Source organism: Protopterus annectens, chromosome 5.part0 (assembly GCF_019279795.1).
Source record: "Protopterus annectens isolate FY-2018-M chromosome 5.part0, PAN1.0, whole genome shotgun sequence".
NCBI classification, from domain to species: Eukaryota; Metazoa; Chordata; order Ceratodontiformes; family Protopteridae; genus Protopterus; species Protopterus annectens.
Window position 1 is genome coordinate 1,580,547,478 of NC_056735.1, and position 23,075 is coordinate 1,580,570,552.

A 23,075-nucleotide genomic window follows, 5' to 3' on the forward strand; every position below is an offset into this window, starting at 1 on the left:
AAATATTCTTCTAAAAGGGAATCAATTCTTCTATATGCAATATGTATTTCGTTAATAGAAATGGATGAATAAGTGTTTGTGTCTAACAAAATGTTAGTTAATGCATTGTTATATTCTTCATTACCATACAAAACCACCCCCCACCTTTATCCGGCTTCATGATGCAAAAATCTCCCTGTACCTGCAAATCAGGTTGTGATATCCCATATTTCTTCTATTCTTCTTGTAGACTTCATACATTTCGTCCGTAACTATTTTTTTAAACATCATTAAAGCCGGGTGGAGGGGTGGATTGAAGGTGCTAGATCTAACCAAACCCCTATTAATAGTGTTGTTGTCTTCCTCAGTCTTTTTACATACCATGTTCAAATTTAATTTTCTAAGGTATAGCTTGAAGTCCACCAAAAGGTTAGCTAAATCCCCATAGTTCGACTTAACAAACTTAAATCCCTTTGAAAAGAGACTAAAGTGCTGCTTTCCTAAAATACAAGTCGTATAATTAAAGATTTTGAATCCTCTATATTCTGTGACAATACCATCTGTGTTTTCCACTACTACTATTTCCCCTTCTTCCCCACCTTCTCCCATCCATAATTGGTCCCATAAAATCTGGTTGGATGGTCTGGGTCCGAAGGGTATCTGGCTTTGTGGGCCAGCTGTTCCAACCTCCTGGGTCCTAAAAAATATCTTGAGATTCTGAAAATGAATCCAATTCATCAAGAGGTCTGTTAGTAGTTCCTTCAAACATGTTACCCCTATCATGAGTGTATACTCTTTGCTCCACTAATGAACCAGTAGGACCATGCTGGTTAGTGTGAAGGCTGTTTTTTACCTTGTTTTTTTGTTGTTTGAAATTGTTAAAAGGACCTGGATAAACTTTACCTATATGGTATTGTTGCTTATCTCCCATGAATTTTTTCTGCTTCTTAACAAAAATGTTGTGTATCCTACCATCAATTCTATGCAAAATCGTTTTATATAACTGCTCATATTCATCAAACAACGTGTCTTTCAAAATGTCTTCATTCAATCTGTTAATTTCATTAAACAACCTGACCGATGTGGTGTCATTATGTTGAATAAGCTTTGAAATCAATCCTAACCCACATTCATCAAAAAAATATGAAAGTCCTGCAGTATAACTTCTGAGTATTCAATACCAAAAGGATATTTGTACATTCTAAGTCCTTGTGGGACTAATTTGTGACTAATACAACAACAATATACAATACACTAAATATTAAATGTTATATATTTTTAGGTTTTTCAAGAAAGTTTTATATTGTTCTATACAGAGTATTATATATGTATTATATTCCTTATATTGTATAATGTACATTTATATAACATGTATTATTTTATATTTTATATGATGCATTTTATATTATGTGTTTTATATACTACCACATGATTGGCTGGCTGTAGTCATGTGATAGTCTTGTTCCTATTTTAAAAGCCTACTGAGTTGAATTTAATGTGTTTTAGTATTGAGAAAGGGTGTGGACCCGAAAGATTTGCTTGCTGAATAAAGATTTGTCTTGATGTTGGGATTTCTGTCATTTATTAATTACACATAGTACACACTTTACCTACTGGTAGTTGACATTCTACTCCTTTCTATTTATTTGCCATGAATACTGCAAGCTAGATTTGTACTCACCAGCCTCCCGGTGCAGCCTTAGCAGCCTATTTGCATGTGCATCGATGTTCACGGTTCTCTCATCTGCAGCTATACAGGTGATAAAGAAACATTTATGCATACCTATCAATCACACACTCAGGCTGGACTTTGGGGAACAATAAGTGATACTGATACTTACACACTTTTGGGACATTCCGTGCCCATGCATCTTGGGTCCACTGGTCCAAAAGCTCCCTCTTCCTATGCTTGAGGTCAGCATAATGGTGCCAGACCTGTTCATCAGTTCAAGGGATGCCAATAGCACTGGTGAGATCATGTGCAAGATGGTCCCAGGCCTCTGGTTTGTATTGTGAGCCCTGGTACTGGTTCTGCAGCAGTCTCCCTTCATGGTCTTTCACAAGGAGTCCAACCATGACCCTGGACTCCTGAATGCCCCAATGCTGTGCCTAAAAGTGCATACCCTCACCAACGACCAGCCATAGTGCCTGCAGTGATCAGCTACAACTGGTTATGGCTGCATTCCCACCCATGAGGGTTAAATAGGGCTGAATTCCCACACTTTGCTGTGATTGAGTGATTTTGAATATACTGAGCTAAGCTAACCAACGTGCAAACCAACTCAGCTAAGGGCAGCATTGCTTAAAGGGGTAGATGCTAAGCACTGCTTACCAGTGTGCAAATCCGCTTAGCTGATCTAACTATTGCTTAGCATTTACAATTAAGCAATGCTTACACTAGCTAAGCATAGCTGAGCACAACCTAGCATTGTTCAGCTTTCATTTCATGGACTATTAGGACTGTGGGGTTGATTCCTCATTAATAACATATTATGATATGTATGTTTATCTTCCATAACATCCCCTATGTGCTTTCATTACATTATATTCTTGTGTGACTATACTGTATGGACACTTGTATTTATATGGGGGTTTCACAACTTTATTAAACTGACACCTCACATTTGGACCTAATACACTACACTGGTTGACAAATATATATTATTTACTACCTAATTAAAAAAAAAATAGCACTGCTTTCACATATAAAAGTGAACAGACTTTGTTGGGCCATGAAGCATGAATGACTGCATACAAAGCAGAAGCGTTAACCATTCCACTATCTTGCTTGGGGTATTTTAGCTGAATATTTCTATTTAGCTCCTTGGTATGTGTAAGCTAGGCTGAGCACAGCTGCATGACATGCACACCTGCTTAGCTATGCTTAAACTTTATTGGGGATTGAAAAAAAAATGTGTTTTTTTATTTACTTTAGGAGTATGAACATTGCTTTCAGCCTCTTAGGACAGGCCATCTGGACAGCTACATCACAAATTGGGGACTCTGGCCACAACTGGGGTCACTTTTTTATAGTTCTTCTCGGGAACATGCTTACTTATATGGCATGCCAGCGTGTACACTGGCAAACCAATCTGGACATTCTCTGTGCTGGCCTATTTTTTGGGGGGTGTGCCTGTTTGTTTTGTATACATTACATCCTTAGACACTGTTGTTCTTTCATAACAGTGTCCATGGACACTTTTTTGCTTTCAAATTGCTGTATGGCACTTCTGGACTACAGGGGGCATGTTTACTGTGTGAGCACTGCTCGGACATGCCTCCTGCACTCTTCCCTGTTTTGTGTCTATCTAGGATACACAGCAGCACTCCTTCATGAATATGCAAGGCTCGCTGCTATCCTACATGGACATGGAACCTCTCCATGCAAGAATAACACTATTATTGCACGGAGTTTACTGAATCCCGGGGAAGCTTTTTGCCGATGTCTTGCAGTAAGAGGTTGGTTATCTATCTATCTATCTATCTATCTATCAATATATATATATATATATATATATATATATATATATATATATATATATATATATATATATATATATACATATATATATATATATATATATATATATATATATATATATTTGTATTTTTATATATAAATATATGTGTATATAAGAGTACTACAGATATATATTTTTTCCTTATGTTAAATGACTGTAGTGCTCTCTATTCGACCTTACCAGCCATTCAGTAAAACAGTTTACTGTACCTGTCCAGGCATGTCGAAAGGGCAGTTCCAGGTGTACTCTCCAGTCCACCTGGTGAATCTGGGCATTTTGAGGCGATGTAACAACTGCCTCATGTACACAGACAACCATCTCCTCCTACCACCAAACACTAATACATGCGAGAGATGCAATTATACAGCCAAACTGGAGGCTAAGCTCTCTCAACCCAAGACAGGATCAGACAGTCAAGATGGGAAGGGAAATACTGGCATCACACGACCAGTCTCATATAGACCAATTAAACCAGCACTGGTAAAAAACACATGTAAATACACGAAAATATACTCAGAGGCTCTAAATAAAAATCTGCAAAAGCAACAGAGCCCCCCAAAGCAGACATCCAAGCAATCTCTACCACCCAACACAAACCATGAAACACATACTTCGCAAAACCAGTGTTCCACGCAATCACAGCCCTCAAGGCAAAATAACATACCCAACATACTAGTAATAGGTGACTCTATAGTCAGGCACACTGACATCCCACTCACTAAGCTGAATAAGGCGAAGGTTACTGTTAGCTGCCTGTCGGTTGCCAGGATCCGCCATATAACACAAGCACTCAGGTCACTCCAAAACAAGTACAAATACAACTCTGTCATTGTCCATGTTGGTGTGAATGATCTGAGCCGTACCTCCCTTGACTACATGAAAAGAGACATGGAAGAGCTCTCTGATCATGTAGCCCAGGCCGGTATGACCCTGACCCTGAGTAGCATCCTGCCCTCACCAAGAATGATACCACAGTACAAAGAAAAATGTATCAATTTCAACAATTGACTAAGTTTCTGGTGTCATTCAAAGGGGATCCAGTGTGTCTGCCTGGGATGACATGCTCGACAAACCACACTGCTTCGCTAGAAAAGGCTTGCACCTGTCACCCTTAGGCTTTTGAATACTGGCCAAGGCTCTTGCCACTCCCATATTGCCTTTTTTAGGCAAGGCTCAAAAGACAAACCCACCACCATAAATAGCACAAGTAACAAAAAATCTGAGGGTAATACTACTCAATGCCAGAAGGCTAAACCTCAAAATGCACGCACTCAAGGCATTCCTCAGTATGGAGAAAATCTATATATGTGCAGTAACAGAAACCTGGTTTAAGGCTGCAGAGAGCACCCCAGCACTACCAGGATACAACTCATACCATACATTTTGGCCACAGAACCCAGACCGAAATACAAAAGGCAGGGGAGTATCTATATTCATCAAGGATACCCACACCTCCAGGTTAGTGGCACAGCACGATGCTTCAGAGATTATCCACGTGCAAATAACAATGGGCAAAACTGTAATTCAAATTGTAGCTTGCTATAGATCACTCACCATGTCCCAGGACCCCCATTCTGCATTTCTGGAAACTCTGGGTAACATAAAGGTCCTACCAAACACTTTAATATTGGGTGATTTCAACTACCCAAACATTAACTGGGAGAACTACTCAAGTACTAACTCCCGTGCCCAACATTTCCTAGAATTTATAAACTCAAATGCCCTGGAACAACTGGTCAACACTCCCACCAGGGGTGACAACATATTGGACCTGGTCATCACCAACATGGGCTACTGGTGTTCCACACCGGAGGGCAACACCTCGCTGGTTAGATCTGACCATAAACAAATCACTTTGGATATCCACATTCCGCCCCCACCCCCAGACAAGGAAACCACTGTGAAAACCTTTTCAAAAGCAAACGTCATGTTACTTAAGATGGAGGTGGAAAGTTTCAAAGCCCCCATGCTAAAGGATAACGCTGTTCAAGCTTCAAAATCCTTTACTAATGCATTCTATGGGCACCTACAAGAATGCATGGATCGTGCAAAACCAAGACTCACTCCTCCAAGAAAAGGAAACTGGTCTGGTGGACACCTGCCATAAACAAGCTATACAATAGAAGGAGGAAACTAGTACACCAAAGAGTAAAATCCCAAGAAGGGAAGACATCCCTGATAAGTATCAGCAAGAAACTACGATCTCTCATAAAATCGTCCAAGGAAAGCTTTGAAAGAAAACTTGCCAAGGACTCCAAAGATAACCACAAGGCATTCTTTAGCTATGTCAAGAATCTAAGTGGCAATGCTCAGATCTGCTCGAAGTTAGTGCAGAATGGCGCAAAATACAATGAACCAACCGATATTGCCAACATCCTGGCAAACACGTTCAGTGCAAACTTCACCCCCTCTCACCCCTAAAAGGGCCCATAGCCATACCAAAAGAATGTAGAGCCCCTGAAATCACAGACATTCAGGTTAAAATAGCCCTCTCCAAAGCAAAAGACACAGCATTAATGGGGTCGGACGTTGTCCCAGGCTGTGTCCTACATGAGCTCAAAGAGGAATTAACCCCTCACCTAAACACACTGTTCAAACTCAGCCTCTCCACAGGCTATGTACCCATAGAGTGGTGCACAGCAACAATTATTCTGTTCCACAAATGTGGAGCCACAACAGACCCCATGAACTATCGCCCTATAAGCCTGACTAGCTTGGTCTGCAAGGCTATGGAGTGCATCACCATGGAACTCATTAACAGAGACATTGGGAACCTCCAAACCCTGGACCCTACCCAGTTCGGCATTGTTAAGGGCAGATCATGCCTCCAAAACCTGGTGGACTTCTTTGAGACAGTTAACAAGGCTATAGATGAGGGAAAAATGGTACACAGAGCCTACCTAGACCTTGCAAAGGCCTTCGACACCATTCCCCATTCTGGTACTATAGACAAGCTCACCAGCCTGAACATAAACCCCTATGTGACAAGATGGGTTGCCAATTGGCTCATGGACAGAACCCACATGGTGAACGTTGTGGGAGCTAGGTCTGACTCTAAACCGGTTACAAGTGGCATTCACCAGGGCTCAGTCCTAGCACCCCTCCTTTTTGGCATATACTTCTCAGAGATACAGACAAGCACAGGAGGACTATGGCTGACCAAGTTTGCAGACGACTGCAAACTAGGGGCTATAATTGACTCAACGGCTGACATAGACCTCCTCCAAAAGGGTCTCACTGAGACAGATACCTGGTGTCAAAATCATGGCCTCAAGCTAAATGCCAAAAAGTGCATAGTTATTCCCTTTGGAAATAACAAAGTACCCACAAACTACCACATAGGTGGTAGTCCCCTAAATACGGAAAACATCATATGTGATCTGGGGACCCAAGTAGATAGTAATCTCTCCTTTGATAATCACATTGACAAAGTGGTTAGAAAATCCTTCTATGTGGCTCACCTAATCACAAAAGGTTTTTCATCCAGATCAAAAGAGGTCATTGTGCCTTTCTACTAATCACTCATCAGACCCATCATGGAGTACAATGCCCCATTGTGGATATACCTTACAAGACACTTGCAACAGCTGGAAAGACCACAGAAGTACCTCACCAAGAGGATCACTGGCCTCAAACAGATGCCTTATGCAGCTTGACTGAAGAAACTCCAGCTGTACTCGATTGCATACCGCCTGACATATAAGGCCATGTCCAACTTAGAATTGATGGACATGCTCCACCTAAAGAAAACCTTATCCCCTCAAGCCACATGCTCTAGGGATCTGAACCTCACCACAACAATAAATAGGACGTGCTGGAGGGATAGATTTCTGTCCCAGTGACTTCCCATGCTTTGGAACAAGATTCCAATCTACATTAGGCAGAGCTCCTCGCTAGCACTCTTCAAGAGAAACCTTGACGAGTGGATGGGAAACAGAAAGTTTACCCTGGGGATCACTTCAGTGGCTCTGCTGGACAGAGGCACAAGGAACTAATCTAAGGGGGCGACGAAAGCCAACACATTCTGGCTAGGCTTATAAATGCCTTCGGGCAGATAGCCTAGTACCTACCTATGAAGCTATGAACCTATGCTATGTTTGTAAAAACATTGTACATTCCTACAGCTCAGATGGTGTAGAGGTAAACTGCTGTGATAGTAGTGCACAGGGTCCTGGGTTCAAGAGTTGGAAGTGATAACATCTTTTTCATTAATGTTAAATGACCAGAATGCATGTTATGCTTGTAAAAGCATTGCAGATTTTAAAAAAGCTCAGACGGTGTAGTGGTGCATTGCTGTGTTTATAGTGCACAGCATTTGGAGTTTGAGACTTGGGAAGGCTGATTATTTTGTTATTTGGCAGAACAAGGGTGGATGGAGACAAAGTGATTAAGGCACTTTTAAGTAGTTTTAAGTGGGTTTGTGCAGTTTTGCATGGAGCTAAGTGATGCTAACAGATGGTTAAGCCTTCTTAGCTTCACTTTGCATGACTTACTCCTTACATTGCTTAACAGTATGCAAATACATTTAGCTCAGCTGATTGCTGCTTACCATTCACATTTAAGCATAGCTGAGCACTGCTAACCATTGCTCAATTTTCATTTTAAAAAAATATCAGGATACTGACTTTATTAATCATTAATGACATATTAGTGTACATGATTTACTTTACATGACATCCCTCTATGTTCTTTCATTACATTACCATGGGGTGTGACTATACTGTATGGGACACCTGTGTATACATGGGTAATTTCACATGTTATATGCACTCACACTTACATTTTAGACCAGCTACACTACCCTGGTTGACAACTTTTAATTACTACATAATTTAAACTTAAAATAATAATTTTAACACTGCTTTCCCATGTAAAAATAAAGTACCTGTCTTGTCACTTGAAACATGAATGCTTGCATGCAAAGCCAGACTCTAACTACTACACTATCTCAGTGTGAGGATTCCAGCTGTATAGTTTTATTTATCTCCTATAGGATGTTTCAGCAATGCAGAACAGAGGACCATAACACGTACATCTGTTCTGCTATGCTTAAACATACCTTAGAATGGGGAATAAAATCATAAACCTACTTTATTTACATGCAATTGTACTCCTTGTCAGTCACAGTAAGGGAAGTTGTAAAGGGACACATAGGGACAGATTTTAATTATTGGTCTTACAAAGTTAGGAAGTGTGACTGTGGTTTCCTAGCAAATCATTGGCAAATCACTCAGGGTTTAAGTCAGAACATATTAACAGACATTTGGATTTTAGGCTTCATACCCTTCAGGAAATCCTTTCTACTGCAAACCTTTTATTCTATAAGCTTTCCAGGTTTTTCTGTGCAATATTTAGATAATGTCCCTATTTTTGTGCCTTTGTGCACCCTTTATTTATAGCTCTGTACAGCTTTCTTGCTGTAGGAGGTTGGGAAGTATGTAAGGCAGGCATCTGGGCATTCTGCAGAAACTTGTGCAGTTGATGACTATGGCTGTACGGCACTTTTACAATGCAGGGTGTGTGTAACAGAACCTGTCACACACATCCTGCATTGTTTCCTGCTCCCCTATCCATTTCAGTGTCCGCAGACACTGAACTACTCATTTTATTTCATTTCAGTGTCCACTGACACTGAAATACTTTCAAAAGTGCCATACAGCACTTTCTGAGTTCAGGGGGGCATGTTAGATGTGTGTGCACTGCTTAAACATGCCCACTGTACTCAGAGGCCAAATAGCCGTAACAGTAGTGCAACTTCATGAAAATGCAAGGCGCGCTATTGCTACTGCTATGCTTGCTCAGGTATGGTCCTCTCCAAGTCAGAATGACGCTATTCCGACATGGTGTTTACTGAATCCTGGGGTCTGTCTTACTCACTATTATTGCTATCATGTTGTATCTATTCCCATGTGAATTATGTAATAGTCTCTCTCTTATAAGCATGTACTTTGAAATCCATTATATTTATCTGTCAGTTACCTGTTATGTGTTGTGGGTATTTTACTTCATTGCATTCACCAAACATGTTCTACTTTTTCACAATTTTGTGTATTTTGTTTGTATTTTTGTATTCAGTGTGGAACTTTTCTCCCTGCTTCTGAAAATGCATTTTATCCCAGCTGGACTTTCCCAGTCAACAAAGTTTGTTTAAATAATTAACTAAATAAATAAAAGTAAAATAATGAATAAGTTAATACCAAGAACTAGCCCATTGGGAATAGAGACACTTAAATGATGAGTCATACTTAATCAACTAGTAATGCTTCTGTAAAAATATCAAAGAGTGTGATACTTTTTTTCAACAAATCCAGGTGTCACTGCCACACAGAGAGAAGCTAATCAAGCCTCAGGGAGTTTTACATATCAGTAAGGGAAGAAACTAAAATGACATGCACATATATAAAAAAGATGGCAGAAAAAACTCTCTGCCTTATATTTTTCACCCTGTCCCACTACTGAGATCCCCTTTGTTTCTGTGTCATACAATGCATAAAAATGTAATCCTAGTTTTTGATGAAAAAATATTTTGTTTGGCTTTGCTCTGCCTAGCCTTCTTTCATCTGCAAACAGTACCTTTTCCCTATGCTGTGCATTCTTTTTGCTACCCATCTCTGTGGCATATAGAAAAAAAAGCCCTGACTGTGACCTAAAGGAGCTGAGTTTGAGTATTTGAATAGCATCTCAAGCACTGGAAAAAATGGGAGGGGATAAAAGAGAGTGACTCATGCTGTTTCTCCCATCATGGACATAAGGAGAAGTGAATTTAGTGGATGAATTGCCACCATATAAGCAAGGCCTTGCATAACACTGAAAAAGACAGATTATGAGTTAGCTATTGCCAAACCAGTGAAATCCATTTTCATTTATGCTTGCATGGAGCATGATCTCAAATATAAAAGGCATTGCATTCTTTCTACGAGGATGCAGGTCCTCTTATCAGCCACCTACAGTAGGGGCTAAGGACCAAATATGAATGCCTTCATAACCTGTACTTGGCATAATGTTGACTGCGAAGGGAAGTCAAATTCTATTTAGTGGCACAGCCAAGGGCACAAGCTCTCCCATGGCTAACTGGATGGTGGACATTCTGGTCAGCTGGTGCTCAGTGTAAGCTGTGACCCCTGATACAAGAAAATATGAAACTTATGGAAGCAGCGATTTTTGGCCATCAAGAACACAGGAAAATACATGAAATAAGTTAATTCATCCATACTTTACTTACCTTGCACATCTTAAAGTGGCATTCAGGTATTGTAGAGTTTCCATGTTAATTATTACAGTTTGTATATGTTGAACATTTAGAATCCTTACACATAATTTCAGTTCTACAATCTCTATACCACTTTATTCTGCCATATGTTCTCTCTATGAGCTTAATCTTCTTTCATTGTATGATCTGCAAAGTTAGAGAGGATTCATCAGTGGTACTCTCACCACTACCTTGTACAGAGGGATGGTAATTAAATAGCATGTATAAAAATCTTCTAGTTATGTACTCCATCATTTTATTTGTTGTGGGATATATATTCTGCTTTGCATGAATAACTCAAAATTGAAGACCCATAATCCATATTTTTCCTTTTGTGTCTTTTGATATTGTGGCTCCTCATCATACCATGTATGACTACCTTGTCCCCCACCAACCCAAAAGATCATATTTTTTTCTTTTTTCATTAGTTCTCATTTACCATGTTTGCTAACCACTCTAGAAGTATCTGGTCAAACTGTAGAATGATTAGTCCATTCATGCTCAGTGCTTTAGTGTTGGTGTGTTGATTTTACAGTCCATTTTCGCTGTGAAACTTGGCATAAGCAAAGAAACAATCAAAGAGAATATCAATGGATAACTGGAGTAGAACACTGACCTAGATGAACTGTTTCCAGTTCAACATGACCTGACTGTCAAAGCCAAATGCAATATTTGACAGACACAGAAAAATGTGCATATTAAGAAACTGCTGTGTATTTAAAATAAAATAATAATAACATAATTACTGGAAAGTGTATATATTTTATTGAGATTTGTAACAGAATAGGATGAAATGACTGCTGTTTTACTTTACGAATGTAGATTAATTTGGTATATCCTTAATGTGCAATAAACAGCATAACCCAAAGCCTATACATTGATTATTTGCTAACCCATTTATTCATATAGTCTAAAGATTCATAGTAGCACACTAGGCATGCTGTCTAGTAGACCATTATGAAGCCTAGCTTTGGCAGATAAATCTAAGGATATAGTAATAGCTTAGACTGAGGAATTCTATGTTATATAGACAGGGATGAATGTATGATTGTCCAGCCAATCTTCCCAAGTAGTTTTGCATGCAGTCAATGTGTTACATTGACAGATGTGTACGTAAGATTTAGTCTATATGTAGAAGATACAATAGGTTAAGAATCTATCATGCATGTTATATTTATGTGTCATTAATGAGATCTGTGGGTGGGTGCTCATGGTGCAAGATTTTTGCATAAGTGTAGATGATGATGCAGGGTGAGGCCTTCAATAGCTGAAAAGGCCAGCCACATGTGACCACAAAGGATCCTGTAGGAAATAAAATATAAGAGATTGTTTAATATATCAGTGTAGTTTATTGAGTTTTAGCCAGAAATTTTCTTGGTCAGGGATCATTGACACTTTTCAAAGTGGAGCTGTATAGACAGGTGCATGCCAAGCGGGATATGGCATTCTACGATGCGTAATATGAAGGAGGTATATTGGTTGACTATGACTACTTTAAACCTGGAAGACATGTGTTTGGAAATTAATTTTTCTAGATAGAAGGATTTTTCTGATTATGTCTGACACATGATGGTCATTCTTGACAAAGTACTGAGATCTCCGATGACTCAATTTAATGTGGGAGTGCCTTTGCTATGGAATGAAGTGGGGAATTCTTGCTGATGAATAAAACAATACTAAATTTGTTGGTATTATGTTTCTGTCTTTCAATCCATGGTCAGTTCTCCATGGTCAGTTCTCCAAACATTAGTCTCGGTGAGCTCTTGTCATTAAGGGCATCTTATGGGATGCCTAGTTGAGTCATCAGCAAACACAGTTAACCATGGATCACCAATATCTGCTTTAGCATCAGAAAAGTATATGCTTAAACATAAAGGGATAGGTACAGAGAAATATGGAACTCCATTTGTAACATGCTTTTGTGCAGAAGAGGTACTCCTGTCCTTACTGTCAGTGAGCCAGTTGGATAACCAATGAACAACATAAAGATTAATGTTAAGTTGTACAAGCTTATTTATAATATCTGCAAAGAGAGTTGAATCAAAGGTCTTAGTAAGGTCAAGATAATAAGTGTAGATAGCATGATCCTTATCTAAGGCTTCTGTGACCATAATCAAATAAATTGACTAGGCTGAGGAGACAAAGTTTACTTTTTGTAAAGTCAAGTTGGTCTGAATTGTGTAACTGAAGGTTTCTGATATAATTATTAATGGGATCTGCTATGTTGCATTCCATGATCTTGCAAATGATACTAAAGAGAACCTCTAATTCCTAGGATATGTAGTGGAGTCACATTTGTACAGAAGAACCATTATGGGAGTTAGCCAAGCTTCAGGCAAGTGACTGATGGAGAGACAGATTAAATAGGTCAAGTAAGGGTTATGAAAATATATGTTTGGTGCTTACTAAAGCCCAACCCACTATGTTGTCCTGACCAATGGACCTGGTATTTTTGATCTTTGATAACAATGATAGTACTTGACCAGGAGATATATATGGGGGGGGGATTAGTTAAATAACTAATTATTGAGATGAAAAGTATGGAAATTATGTAGAGTGGGGTAAAGCTGTAGCTGAATTTATCAGCAAGAGTAATATCAATGGTCTCAGGATCAAAGTAAGTGAAGCCTTTAGATATTAGATCACAGCAGAAGTCATACTTTTTGGATTGCTGATATAATTGAGATATTCCTTGTGGTTCTTTTGGCAAATGTGATAATTTTTACTTCACAAGTAGCTTCACATTGGACATTGAGTATGTCTCTTTGGAGTAATTTGTTAACAAAGCACATTAAATTTTTGCTAACCGGTTTTAAATCCCTTGTGTGATAAGGGCATGAGGGCATCTTATATAAATTAAGTAGCATTTCATTTTGCATTACAAATGTATGCTACTTCTGCTAGATATCTTTATTTCTGAATTTTCCATTGTATTTGTGGAGTATGGGACCAAATGCCTCACTGCAGATGTTTTTATGGGATTATAATTTGGAGTTGAATGCAACAGCTTGAGCAAGAGTTTCAGTGGGAGGAGTGACATTGAAATCTGAGTAGGTTTTCTAAGAGGAATAGGAGGTTGGCTTTGATACACTTCCTAAATGTAGTAGGGTTTAGGGGAAGAGTTGTGAGGCAAAGCATGACAAAATGGTGGATGCACTTAACAAGAGTGGGCATAACACATGGTGGGTGCAGACGTGAGCAATATGGATGGCACAGTGGTGCAGCAGTAGCATTGTTGTCTCACAGCAAAAGGGTCTCCAGTTTGATTCTCGGCTTGGGTACCTTCTGTGTGGAGTCTGCATGTCCTCCCCGCGTTCGTGTGGGTTGCCTCTGAGTGCTCTGGTTTCCACCCAAAATTCAAAGACATGCATCTGGAGTGTTTTTCCTGGGCCTTTGCTCAAAATTGGCTTAATTTCAAGTCTGATTAAGGTACATATAATCTGTGAGGATATAGTAGTAGGATTAATTAATAGTAACCATGTCCTCAAGAATATTAACAAGAAATATCACATGGAAATTGATGCAAAATGAGGTTATCAAATATAAAAACAAGATGTCCCCACATTTCCTTTTGTGCGAGTCTAATCAGATGTTAAGTGAAAAAACAGGCATAGAGGAAGTGCTATCATAGGATCATAGCATTCAAAGTGGATACTAGGCTAATAGCCTTAGACCCTTTTTAAGCCTAGCCATTGATGCCACAAATTTTCCAATTATCAATGCCCATGGGATAAAAAGACTTTGATATATACCTGTTCCTAAGGGGATCTACAAACTGCCCCTATCCATAAATATCACAGGAGACAAGCCAGTGGTGAATTTGCAATTTCCCATCCACTGGTCCAAACTGGATTTGAATAGCCATAGGGAAAAGCTCTGTTTCATATGAATGGGGAGTCTGTTCAAGAGAAGGGGTACTCTCTGAGCCATATACCTGTCACTTCAACATGCTTTGTTTATGACACAGATCAGGTTTAGATTCTTAAATATGTTAATTCTAGTGCTGTTTGCATTCTGAATGTGTAGCAGCTCCATCAGGCTTGGATTGGAAAATACCTTGCAGGTTAGGCATAGATTAACCCACAGTAATCTGTTGGAGACTGACTACAAGGACAGTCTTTGAGACAGCCTGCATAGCACATATTACATCCTGTATTCTTCTAATGAGGAACCTATGTGACCACTCTAACTATTGCAAATGCCTAGTCAGGTACATGCTGAAGGCTATATTGAACTAATTTATTGGTCTAATGAGGGCTACGTGTAGTGGGACTATGACCTTCTTATGTAGGTATGACATGCCCTTATTTATAAGTTGCACCACATAGAAGGATGTTCTCACTACCATGTGCACATGGTGATCAAGGTTCGGGTTACTGTCAACCCGAGTTCCCAAGTCTCTAACCACTGGGTCTACTATTAGGGTAGTGTTATCAAAGTTGTAATTTGCATGGGTGGCTGTCTTCCCAAAGGGTACATTTTTTTCACTGAGTTTTAGTCCATGCTTCTTGCACCATTTATTTGTCTGTATCAGACTTTCCTGGAGGATATCTGCATCTTTGAGGGATTCAGTGATTGCAAAGGCCCTCCACATTTCACTTGACTTCAGAGAAGTATATTCCAAACAGAAGCATTCCCATTACCAAGCCCTGTAGGACTCCACTGTAGCAGTCTTACTGGTGGAGGTAGATTCCCCCAACCTTAACTTCACATGACTGATCTGTGAGCCTTTTGGCCATCTGTTGAGTGACATAGGGATGTATGCCTAAATTTGTGAGTTTGTCTATAATACCCTAGTTAGATATTGTGTCAAATGCCTTTGCCAGGTCATGGTATGCAGTATTTACCATTTTGCCCTCATCCATGGCTCTAGTGACCTTCTGAAAGGAGCATACAAAGTTTAGTAGGAATGACCTGCCCATGTGAAACTGAACTGGGAAGTGTCCAGTGTTTAAAGATTTCCTGTTTTTGTTTATCAGGTCCATAATAATTATTTCCATGGCCTTGCACAGAAGAATAGTCAGACATATGGGTTTGTAGTTTCCTGGGTCTGTTGATGGTCCACCTTTGTGTAGAAGGATGACCATTGTAGTCCTCCATTCCTCAGGGATGACGCCTGTCTGGAGGCTGTGGTTGAATAGAGCTTCAAGTGGCCCTGAAAGTTCATGGTTTAAGCTATTTAGGAGGCATTGAGGGATATTTTCAGGACACATTGTTGGAGTGGTACATTGCAAATATGCTTCAGTAAAGATACAGATGTGGATATGTTCAAGTGTCAGGAAGGTATCAGTTTCAGTCATTTCATTATTTAAACTACTAGCATTAAGCATTGCATTCTTGATGTAAGACAAACCAAATATATTAAGTCGGGATGTCTAGGAGACAGACTTGAAGAAAAGAGGTACTAAGAGAGCTGCTTATGTTTTAACCACTGTGTAGAAACCATGAAGGAAATGGTGTGATCAGTTTCTGGCAAGGCAAGTTAGCCTGTCAGCTATCTCATCTGAAATTGAGAGTACTGTATGCCCCTAGAATGACAGCAAATACAGAGTCAATTACTAAATAAAGTTATTTTTTTATTGTATTGTAGCATCATTCTTGGAGATGGAGGAATGCTGTTTAAGACTCAAGTTTTTCTTGAACGACATCCCCAGATATGTAAATATATATATATATATATATATATATATATATATATATATATATATATATATGTTCATAGGTTCATAGGTTGGTACTAGGCTATCTGCCCGAAGGCATATATTAGCCCAGCCACGTTGTGCGGTATTCACTGCCCCTTTAGTAGTTCCCTAGACCCTTGTACTAGCAGCTAGTACCCTTGGCCCCTATCTAGTAGTGCTGTTGGTGTGATCCCTAGTGTGAACTTTCTGTTACCCATCCACTCATCAAGGTTCCTCTTGAAGAGTGATAGTGAGGGACTCTGTCTTATGTAGATCGGGACCCTGTTCCATAGTAAGGGAAGCCTCTGCGAAGGGAATCTATCTCTCCAGCATGTTCTATTCATTGTTGTGTTGAGGTTTATATCCCTAGAGCGTGTAGCTCGAGTAGATTTGGTTTTGCTAAGATGGAGCATGTTCAACAATTCTGGGTTGGACATGGCTCTGTACATTAGACAGAGATCGCCTCTGAGAAAGCGGTATGCAACAGAGAACAGTCTTAGCTTTTTCAATCGTGCTGCATAGGCAACTGTTTGAGGCCAGTAATCCTCTTGGTTTAGTACCTCTGTGGTCTCTCCAGCTGCTGGATATGTCTAGCCAGGTACATTCCAATTGGTGCATTGTACTCAATAATGGGTCTGATGAGGGAAGAGTAGAGGGGCACCATTACATCCTTAGATCTTGATGCGAACCCTTTCATGATCAGATGGGTCACATAGAAGGATTTTCTAACCACTTTGGCAACATGGTTATCAAAAGAAAGCTGACTATCTACTTGGGTCCCTAGATCCCTTATTTCTTCTTCAGATTTCAAAGGATTACCTCCTATGTTGTAGTTTGCGGATACTCTGTTTTTTCCAAAGGGGATTACTACGCATTTTTTTGCATTTAGCTTGAGACCATGGCTTTGACACCATGCATCAGTCTCATTTAGGCCCTTCTGGAGGATCTCCATGTCAGCCAGAGACTCTATTATAGCACCCAGTTTGCAGTCGTCCGCAAACTTAGTCAGCCACAGCCCTTCCGTGCTTGCCTGTACTTCTGAGAAGTATATGCCAGAGTCCTGAGGCACACCACTCGTTACTGGTCATAAAACATGAAACATATATATATATATATAATATTTATATATAATATATATATAATATATATATATATATATATATATATATATATATATATATATATATATATATATATATATATATATATATATATATATATATATATATATATATACATTATATATATTATATATATGTAGAGAGAGAGAGAGAGAAGAGAGCAAGCGAGAGGGAGAGAGAGATCCATCATGTCCCTGCACATCTGCCTCACGGAAGAGCACTTAATCTTATTTGCCCTCATATGGGCAACCAAAAGGTTATTTTCTTAAGGGGGCAGGATTTAAGGGTTGTATTCACAGGGAATTCTGTCATGAGAAATAGCTTACTGAAATGCTCTCCTTTTCCAGTCTATTGAAGATAAAATCTGCACATCTAACTTAAGAGTCTTCAAGACTAAGGCTTTACTTTGGGTGGCTACTGACTTTGTGAACCATACATGAGTAGACTTGCAACACTGACAGGTGAACACTAGGGTAATGACCACTGGGGCTTTTATAAGCTTAGACAAGCAGTCCCATGGAATCCCTTAGGCTTTTGTGCCTTAGAGATTATTTTAAGGGGTATATATCAGCTAGGACAAGATTTACAGACTGCTTCTGTCCATTACAGACATAGGTGCTAGACCCGGGATGTATTTCTGATTTATCTTCCATTGATCCAGGTTTCTCTTGAACAGAGTTAGGTAAGAGGTCTGCTTTACATGGATTTGCAAAACCAAGGAAAAACAAACACACTTTAGTGTTGACATGCAGAAAAATGCAATGAAATGATTTGGAAATATTGCATTAGTCTTGAACATAGCTTTGAAAAGTGCAGTATTTCAATTTAAAGTACTTATCTTTGCCTGGATGGCATCAGTGGTAAGCTAAACACTCTGAGAACAAAGGCAAGGACACAGAATGTTTCAGATCTGTGGAATTGAGCCAAGAGCTACACATGTGCAAAATTCATGGACCCCAAAAAAAAGTGACTAAACCAACTAAAACGCTGCTCTGGCCAGTGAAAAAAATCTCAGTTTAAGCCTTCATGTGTGTTTTCCTCCTTAGACAGACAAGGTTTCCTTTGTACTACCACTAGAATTGCAGTTCCAGTCTTCTTAATGTAAATCTCAGTGTACTTACCAATATTTGCTGAATGTGTAAAGTTGGCCCATATTTAAGTTATTTACACTCACACATATTTGCTAGCTAGGAGTAATGAATTATCAATAAACATGAAGCAGTTGCTACATTGGCTCGGCATGCAAAACACAAACAGACTGGACACAGAAGGGACTAGGACAATCAAATAAACTGTGACACAGATAGAAGGGAAGGACCATGATACACCAGATTAGTAGGTACAGTTATTACAATAACTTGAGCTTGACAACTAGTTTAGTAAAGCTAGGTTGCAGCTACTTAAACAACCAGAGCATGCTGTTAATAATAGTACAAAACTCAGCAAGACAGTCAACCAGATTATGACTGATGCTAGTTTATTAATCATTAACACAGATAGTAACAATAGTACAAAAAGTGATAGGACTTTTAAGAAGATTATCAGTTGAACTGAGGGTGTAGCTGTTATAGGCTTCCAGAGAGTGAATGGTCAGTACAGGTAAATTATACAAGACTGGAGTACAGACACAAGTATAAGTCAAGCACAGAGAAACGATGGCTATGGCTGACAGTACAATGTAGACAACAGCAGCAACAAATTCAACAACAATAATAAGTCATACCCACTTGAAATATGGCAGAGATAGTGAAATTCCACAGTAATAATTCATATACAGTGAAATTTTTAAGGGAAGTAGAAAAAATTAAGGATCAGAAGCAAGAGATTCAGCCACAGTAACAATACAGCTCAGCAACAGTGACAAACACTTTATAAAAATTACTGCATTTATGTAACAAGATAATTGATAATTATGGTCAGCAAAACAGATTCAACAATATTAGCAGAACAAATTCAAAAACAGCAGCAAAAATTCAACATCATAAATACAGGCAACTAAAATACTTTATAGCGAAAGTGTGAGCGTGCACTTGCCATGCTGTGGCACTGCCTTTACGTGAAATTGAGACCTTGGTAAAAGGGACCTATAGTGCCTTACAGCTGCCCTCTTGAACCCCCTTACCAGTACAATGTCCCTCCTATTTCTCCCCATCCTGGCCACCTCACACTATCCTGATTACTACATTGTTCTTGCTTTCGCCTGCTTTGGATATGATTCAGAAATAATACCACAGTGCGTTATGTACAGTATAATTACTTGGTGAGCAGCAGGGTGCAGTGTCTGGTTGATTTAGAGATAAACATAGCAATATTGTGCAAATAGCTGAAATTACATTGCTGGTATCATGTCCTAATGACCTCATAACATTATGGTAAAGAGCTTAATTGTGAATTTAAATGAGGGTTGACAACACAATGCAGCAATTCAGAAAAGTAAAAAAAAATTGTGCTATCAGCCAGAACCACCATTGAGTATGCTCACTGTGATTCCTTGGTGAACAAAGTCAATGGTCTAATTACAGGAGTAGGAGTAGCAACCATATTAATGGTATTATACATCATTAGACCCTCCATCTCCATGTTGCAGAAGGACTCAACTGCATCTATCACCTCCACAAGAGAGACATAGTGGAATATAATTGTGTGGGCAGACACCATGCAGCAATTAGTAGACCTCTGTCATCTTTACCTGGAATCTCTTCAGTTACATGAAATACTGAATCTTTGGACACTAATGTATATGTAAATTTGACAATATTTGCTACAGCAGAGACCTTTCAGTGAACATCAAGGGACATGATGGGTGTATCATATGCTTTCACCTTAGGAGCACTACCTAGTGACCTGATGTTATGATCCTGTATGTGGAAGAGCAAAAGTAGTTCTAAAGAATCATAGAGAGGCCATTGACTGCACCCACATGGTAATTAAGGCCTTACCTGGCCCACTTGGGAAGAAGTAAATCAATTGGATGGGGCTTCTACATCCATGATCTGCCAGGTGGTAAGTAAACCCAGGCTATGCAATACAGTGCATTGATTTACCATGCTGAGCAAAATGAATCACCTACTCATTAAAGCCAGTAGTGAGAACAGGGCACAGATATCATCATATGTACAGATAGGAGGGGCACCAGGAAAGAAATCAACAAAGTGCACAATGTTGGAAGAAGAGGAACTGACGATTCAGAAGGGAGTTTGTGTGAAATGGCCAGTAGATTTATGTGAGCTAGATATACTGTGTTGAAACACAGGTGCCCAGTAGGAAGGTAGCTGGAATAATGAAGTTGAACCACGGCAAAGTAAAATCTTCTTTTTTAATACAAAATGGTGAGCACTTTCACAATGGTAACCATTGCTTCATCAGACAGTTCATTCAAACAGCAACAGCACTTAAATACTTCAATTCATTACTAAAACAACCAATCCTACCACTCAAAGTTAATTCAGCACTCAGCAATCAATTAATTACTATGGTTATGTTTTGCACTTAGATAATTGCTGAAGTCAGAAAAACTCTGTTTAAAAACCACATGCACAAAATGTAAAGACAAGAACATGTGGATAAATATAAATAAAATACATAAAAAGTCAATGAATAAATACATATACTCATGTTCCCCAATTAGTAACTACTTATGTGCGTGGTATAAGCATAAAAATAGTATAAGCAGTACACACGCAACAACTTAATACATATATTCTGCCTAATAAGTACAAATGTTGTCCACCTAGTAAATACATATGCTTTAATACATACATCTCAACAAATGCTTGTCTTTAGTGATATCTATGCTAGAAGCAGCTCAAGAAATACTGTCATATTGACCCAAAGCCCTGCATGTGTTTATGTAGTCTTCTCTTGTTAAAATAGTATTATTATTTTTTTTTTTATTTTAACCTTCTACATATTAGCACTGGCTTCAATCGAACACTATCATTCAAACCCAAACCTCTGTGTGCTCCTAAACACAAAATCCATTTTACTTCCATATTTTCAGTAGTATTGACTATGTCCCCCATCCTATTGCTGACATTCTGAATGTGTAAAACCTGAAACAAAAATATATGATCACCCCCCTTATCCAATGTATGCTTAGCCAAAGCACTATACAGTTGCCCTTTTCTAATGCAGTAAAGGTGATCCCTTATCCATTCCCTAAGGTGACGGTTAGTTTGCCAACATAGAAATGGAAACATATTGTGCAGTGAGTTACATACACTATATTCTTAGTATAGCAGTCTGCAGAATTCCTTAGCTCCCACAGATGTCCTTTTTCAGGGTGCTTAAAAAACCTTGATTTATCTATATAAATGCACTGTGTACATTTTCCACATCTATGGGTGCCATTCTCTGTGATATCCATCAGAGTGGGTATCCTTGGATAGCAAAGATGCTGTTTCAGATTTTTCTTATTTCTAAATGCAAAATGTGGTTGTCCACCCACTATGTTGGTAGTATCCTCATATACTAACAACATATGTGAATTTTGTCGTATGATGGTTTCAAACCTTTTCACATCTCTTGTATATGGTAAATCCATCAGAATGTATGCTAATACACTATTCCTGATACCTACTCTGTCACTACCTGCTCTGTCAGTGTAGTAAGGCTTAGCTTTACCTTTCCATTCTTTGTGTACATTATGGTACACCTTATCAGTTTCATGTTCACTATACCCCCTATTAATGAAACCTGTTCTTAGCTTAGTTAACTCATTTCTATACACTTCCACTTGACAACATAGGTGAGATGTTCTCATTGCCTGACCTCTGATTATGTTAGGAAAAATCTTAGGGTTATGCATACTATTTCTGTGTAGAAAAGATGGTCTGTAACATTGTTAACTATGTAATTTCGTAAACCATTGGTCATTTCTCTGTATATGGTAACGTCCACGAAGTCAAACTCATCTCAGAACAGTTCATCGTAAACTTTAAAAAGTCACTAGTAGTATTTAGGTATGCATACAAAGGAAGTGTTTTCATGGGACTCCTTATCTTATATGTGAAAATGCATGTCTGGATAGATGTGTGTGTGTGTGTGTGTGTGTGTGTGTGTGTGTGTGTGTGTGTGTGTGTGTGTGTGTGTGTGTGTGTGTGTGTGTGTGTGTGTGTGTGTGTGTGTGTGTGTGTGTGTGTGTGTGTGTGTGTGTTTGTGAATTCCATACTTCTAAGTCCCCTAGACAAATGATTAAAGACTGTCATATGGCGGGGGGGGGGGTGACACTAGATACCATGGATTTTTAAATATTACTCTAAGACAGTGATGGTGAACCTATGACGTACATGTCACAGGTGACAAGCCACGACATTTTGGGTGACATACCTGTGTTCACCAAAACCCGAGTCACCAAAGAAACTGCTTTTGCATTTGTTGCTTGTGTGAGGTGCATTGAGTTATATTTTGCCAGGAGCCAGTTCAGCAACACTGCTGCAGAGGTAAGGAAGTTATTAACTTCAAAGACTATTTGGTATACTTTCTCAATAGTCTGCAATGGACAGTGCTGACATTTTCTCTTCGT